Source organism: Lycium barbarum, chromosome 12, assembly GCF_019175385.1.
Source record: "Lycium barbarum isolate Lr01 chromosome 12, ASM1917538v2, whole genome shotgun sequence".
Lineage (NCBI taxonomy): Eukaryota > Viridiplantae > Streptophyta > Magnoliopsida > Solanales > Solanaceae > Lycium > Lycium barbarum.
The window spans coordinates 68,269,055-68,275,579 of NC_083348.1; the positions used below are offsets into that span (position 1 = coordinate 68,269,055).

The window sequence follows — 6,525 nt, forward strand, 5'->3', positions numbered from 1 at the left end:
ATATTTGATAGTATGTTCGGAGGTAAGTTATTCAAGTATAAAATTAATACAGTTTTTATAACTTATTCGCACCGAGTGTTTATACCAAATCAATACATGCATGCCATGTGTTTGGATTTAGAGTTCTTTTACTTAATCATGGTTAATTAACATGTACTTTTACTCATTAAATCACTTAACCATGAAATTTTTATTAGTTTGGTGTAAATACCAATTGTGGATAAATTTTTACCGTGTTTGATTTGTAATTTAGATATCCACATAAATAGTGGATGTATGAGTTATGAGGGAATGTATGTACTTGCGGTTGATTGGTAGCTAGTTTTAAGAGACAATTTATTCATGTATTAATCTCTGCATAACTTATACAATGCATGGTAGCTAATTAGGAGATAAGTTATTCAGTTATCAAATATATACATCATTTGGTTTGCAATTTTGAACCCCGCATAAGTAATACATATATAAGTTATGAGAAAATTTGTGTATTAGTTTATGCGGGGTAGAAGATAGAACAATTAATAAGAGTTTAAGTTTTGTGCACTGTCAGTGTACAAAATTTCTTACACCATCAGGTAATTTTAAAGGTAATTATTCACATTCTTTTAATTAAAAAAGTATTACCTTTTCTAAACAATTTTTTAATTTAGAAAAGAAAAGAAAACGTTTAAGGCAAGATGAATCTACTTATACTGTAAGTGAAATATTTCAAGTTGTACTTATAATTAGAATTATTTCCTTTTCCAAATTTATGACTTTCCTTCATAGTATTGTTCAAAGTCCATTTTCAAAATTGATCAAATCACTGATTTAGGTTTCAGTTCTTTAGTTCATGTAAAATATAATTAGGTTTCAAAGACTTTATTTAAGTAATTCAAAAAGTCTACAAGTACCGATCATGCAGATTAAATATACACACTTAGAGAAATAAAGGAACCTTAAATTACATTGATTCATTTGCATCTTTACTAGAAAAACACATCAAAAATTCGGGTCATCAGTTGCGTATGTTTCTGTTGCAACACCCTTTCTCCTTAATCTTAATTAAATAGTTGAGAGGCAAAAGAGAGAGAACCAAAGAGTAACTAAATCACTGTGATTTGAGAGACCATGGAAGACGACGGGTTGAAGAGGTGAGAGACAGAGGAAAAACTAATAAAAAGCAGTATTTAAGGAAAATAATTAGGGAATAGTTGGTAACCTGCTATAGTAGGTTAGTATTACCTGATGGTGTAAAAAACGTGAACACCGACAGTGCACAAAATTTAAACTCATTAATAAATGTAGAACTAATACATCAATAAAAAAATTGAAATGACCATTTTACCCTTATCACTCCAAATAAAACATTAGCTTCCTGCCTAAATAAACTCCGTCATAGTGTTTCCAAATTCAAATAGGGTTGGGCATAAATACCGAAAATCGAAAAATAGGACCGAATCAAACAGAACTTCAAAAAAATCGAAATCCAAAGAACCGAACCGAACTAGTTGGGTTAGGTGTTCGGTGACCCCTTCAAAAAATCGAAACCGAAATAGCCGAACCGAAGTTTCATAAAACCGAACCGAAGAACAGAACGACACCGAAATTTAATACATTACCCAAAAAAATTAAAATAGTCCAGGCCCATTAAGTTTAGGCAAAAAAAAAAAAACCCCCAATTGTAACAAGCTCTCTTTTGCTTTTGTATCCCTAATCTCCACTTCAGTTGAGAAAATCAAATATCCTTAACAAAGGAAGGTGACTAGGAGATGTCTTTAGAATTAATGCATGTCCTTTATGTGTTTTCTTAGTTATTCTTACTGTATGTATATAACACCTAGTAATACTATATCATGGTTATGGTTTTCTGTTCTCATGTATCCTGTTTGTTTGATTTTGATTCCAATTTATCAGTTTTATGTTTTATTGCTTTTGAGAATATAAATTAGTGTAAATGGAATCGCTTCTAATATCATATCAAAAAAATCGAATTGAAAAAACCGAAATAGCCGAACCAAAGTTTGATAAAACCGAATCGAAGAACCGAACGCCCACCCCTAAATTAAAATATGGGCTTCCTGCCTAAATAAAAATATAAAAAAAAAATCCAAAGCTAAACAAGGACAATGGTATAATTGTAAACAAATATTTTAATTTTAGAAAGTATATAATGTTTATTTATTTTTAACATAACAAACCAATATATAAAGAAACAATGTATACATAACTAAACCTGGCCTGCATAACGAATTCATGTATTACCAATACCTGCATAACTCTAACTAGCTACCAAACGACACCTTATTGTATAATTTACTAGAAAACTTTTATAAATAATTTTTATAAAGAAAATGATCTATAATAATTTATATATATACAGATTTTGTGAAGGGTTATATAATTAAAAAAATCGGGCATAAGATTGACTCAATTTTTTTTTTAAATCATTTTGTAGGAATATGTACAATTGGAATAGAAAAAAATAATTTTACGAATCTCTTATACTTTTTTATTTATTACTAAATTTCTACAGAAAATTATATGATCAAAATCCATTTGTAATGAACCGCAAAATCAAATTCTCATAACTTACAAAATAGTGTAACTAAAAATAAAGTTAATTATCCTTTGTAACAAGTTTGTTTTTATTTTTTATTTTATTTTTGGTAATCAACTGTGAATATTACCATATACCAACAAAATAAAGAATACAACCTAAGAGCATCCAGTGTCTCTACTGCCTTCTAGGAAGAGTGCAGAGAGCAGCAGGACCTCAGAACCCAAAAAAAAAAAAAAAAACAATACCTTCAGCTACAACACTTACTTCTAACTACAGAACCTTTGAATCAAACTTTGGCAATTTCTAGCTTTTCTAGACTGAACAAACTTACCCCGTCTCTCCCTAAGTTCCTTCTTTATCTGTTCAACTATAAACTCACTATTTACATTTATAAGCCATAACACTTTCCAGTTTCGGGCTTGCCAAGTGTAGTAAATGATGGCACCACATAGCGCAGCTGCAATCTCCTTCTTTAGTTGCCTCCAATGTCTGATTTTTATCCACTGTAAGCTCTGTCTTGCATTCCTTTTTGGTAAACCAATTCCAGCCCATGTAGCTAATGCATTCCTCACCTCAGAACTCCAATTGCACTCTGCAAATAGATGCTTTGCAGTCTCCATTTGATTTGCATCACATAGACAACATTCAGTAGTATCCACATGAATATTCAACCTCTGCAATCTCTCTTTTGTCAACAGTCTGTCCTGATATGCCAGCCACAAAATTACTCTGTGTTTAGGAAGCATTACTGTCACGACCCAACCCCGTAGGCCGTGACTAGGGCCCGATCTGGGCACCCGAACCCATCTATCAAATATTATCTCAAATTCTATTAACTCATTCTAGTATATGGCGGAAGCCGACAAGGCTTTATTTCAAATTTAGGTAATTTCCAGAAAAATTTCGGCAGAGTTTCCTTTGTTTTACGGACTATCCAATATACCCTGCACGCAGAAAATACCAACAAAAGCCACACAGGGCTAACCAAGCAATATATAAACATATGCGGACCGGCCGCCTCGGCGTATAGGATCGCCCAAACAACATATGCGGACCGGCCGCCTCGGCGTATGGGATCGCCCAAACGACATGTACATACATCTATACAGAAAGACCCTAACCCACAAACATGTCCACAGACCTCTAAACAGACCGACAGAATCATATGACGGGACAGGGCCCCGCCGTACCCATGAACGAATATATACAAATGCACTAATAAATATATATACCAAAAGTATAAGCTCCGGAAAGAGAGGAGCACTCCGAATAGCAGAAAGGGTGTCCTAAACAGGTGGATCACCAGGCTGTGCGTCCGTACCTGCGGGCATGAAACGCAGCCCCCGGAGAAGGGGGTCAGTACGAAATATGTACTGAGTATGCAAAACAGAAGGTACAGAAATAAATCTGAACAATAATCGAATCAGATATATAGAAAATAATACATATCAAAAAAATGTCAAAATGTTTATTTCCAAAGTATAAATTATGCATAGGGCACAGGAAAATGTGGTCGCCCGCCTGTCGATGGCGCCACAACACAGCATAACACCAGAAAGTTTCAAATCTCCGAATCCCCGTCACACATCACAACACAGCATAACGCCAAGCACAGCATAACGCCAAACATAAGTGGAACCCGGCCCTCGAGCGAGGAGCACGGTGAACCATAAACACAGTATAACACCGGAGTGTATCACAAAGCGCACGACAACGGAACCGGCGAACGATATCATAGTAGGCACGAGCGGAGTAGTGAGGAATCATATGCATAAAATCATTATTATAAATCTGAAGGATAAGTAAAATAGTCATATTCGAAATCGGAATAATCATTATCACTTTTTTGCTTCAAAGTTGTCGAATTTACATAAAAGGGCGTCGAGGGACCCACGGACGAGTATAGACCCGAACTGAGCCCGCCTATGAAAAACATACTCATTTTATGTCATACAAACTCCTACGAAAATTTCAAAGCAATCCGAGCTTTTCTGAGGAAATTATGGGCGTTTGAAGTTTTGAAATCGCTAAAGAATGAACTTTAAAACAAAAATCAGCTTTCATGTAATCTTTACAAATTATGGATTCCAAGAACATAAGGATCAATGTTTTGCCATGACAAGGCAAGGATGCCAAAGAACAAATGCGATTCATAAACATGCTCGGATTGTGAGAATAGAGTTTCCTCGAGGCTTATATCATAGCCTATTTTAACTAAGGCATGCCGAAGAAGGAGGATTACTTTACATACCTCAACCACTCTCCAATACGATCCAAACTCAAGCTAAATCCAACCTATGATTCGGGCTGCCCAAGGTCTACAAACAAGCCATAAAATGCCAAACATTAGCTAAAGACTTTTTGGGCATTAAATTCCAAATTTGCCCTTAATTCTACAGAAATTTGGGCAGCATTTCCCCTGTAAATAGGCCACCCCGAGAATTTAACTCGGCCAAAATAATCAACAACAACAACAATAACCAACCTAGCAACATCAACAACCAATCCGGAAAGCAATACAACAATAATAGCTTTCTTTTCCATCATTCAACAACTTACATAAATTCACTTTGATGACTTGCATTCAAGCCAACGTCGACGCTTATACATTCACATACTAACCCGAACCCATACCAACAATATTTAAGGACGTTCTAAGCAATTCATACAACATTCCCAACAATCCAAATTTTTCTCCAACTTGGCCGAATTCAGCCCCTAAACCCGAGACACCCCTATAACCTTTCCTTCATTTTCGAATCATGATTTGTATCCACAATTCACATTCTAACAATGCTATTTTCATCAATATACAAAATACATTAAATGTACAATGATCTCCAAATCAGTTCACAACAACTACAACATCAATTTGAGTCATTAGACATTCATTTCCAACATAGAATTCACAATGACGATGACTAAAACATTAAGCGATATTCATTCGTTCATTGTCATATAATATGACCCATTTCGACCAACACTACACATATACATATGTTGATGATTCTTAGTCATCCTACACACTACAACAATTTAACATGCTACAAGGAATTTATTCAACAACCCAATCACAATACCCATTTACACGGCTAGCACACCCATCACACAACCCACTTCCAATCATACTATATTTCATGATTTCCAACCACTATAAGATACTACAACATGAATATAACCTTCATAACACAAAAACATAATGAATGCTTACCTTCCTTCTTCAACTTTCCAATAGCCTAGGGTTTCCAAAAGATGAAAATAATGGGTTGATCGCTCCAACGATGCTTCCACGCTACTTAGGGACCTCAATATAGTGGGTTTACATCATCAAAATAATTTTTGGAGGACAAGAAATGGAAGTTGATCTTTGTTGCTGCTGGCCGTGAGCCTCCTTGGAGGTTTTCAGCTTTGCCCCTTTTTTTTCCAAGTGTGGTGAATGAAGAATAATGACTAGAAGTCATCTTTTATCTAATATAAAGAGTGTACAATATCCCTTGGCCCACATTAATGTGTTGTCCCAATTAAAAGATGACACAAAATTGTGTGGGCCAACCATGGAAGTTGTGGATGATTTTCTTCTTCCAATTTTTCACTTTTGGTCCCAAATTTTCCTAATTGTTCCATACCAATAAATTCATGCACAACTTATATCTCAAAATAAATTCGAAGGTCAAGAATCCCGACTTTGTATCCCAAAATAATTTTGTCCTTAGCTTATCATAAATAAATTCGGATTATTCCACTGTACAAAAATACGGGTTCTAACAATTACAGCACTCCACAGTAGTTCTGCCTCCCTCAATCTTGTCAAGGTACCCAACATAGAAATATAGCTACTAGAAACCAAGTACACTCCGATCTTAGTCAACCTGTATGTTCCTCTAATGTACCATTGTTTCATCATTTCCTTCATTGAGTTCAACTTCTTTCAATACCAACTACAGTCCTGAGGAGGGACATGACTCCAAATATCTCTTAGTACA

General features: G+C 35.0%; 1 long non-coding RNA gene across 1 annotated transcript; it reads right to left on the reverse strand.

Annotated features, from left to right (window-relative positions):
• Positions 1-2,563: 2,563 nt before the first annotated feature.
• LOC132625060 (uncharacterized) lies at positions 2,564-6,366 on the reverse strand. Its single transcript, XR_009576630.1, has 3 exons — positions 5,754-6,366; positions 4,794-4,860; positions 2,564-3,863 (listed from the first exon to the last, which is right to left on the reverse strand). It is a non-coding gene; the product is annotated as an uncharacterized LOC132625060 (long non-coding RNA).
• Between the last annotated feature and the right edge of the window lie 159 nt (positions 6,367-6,525).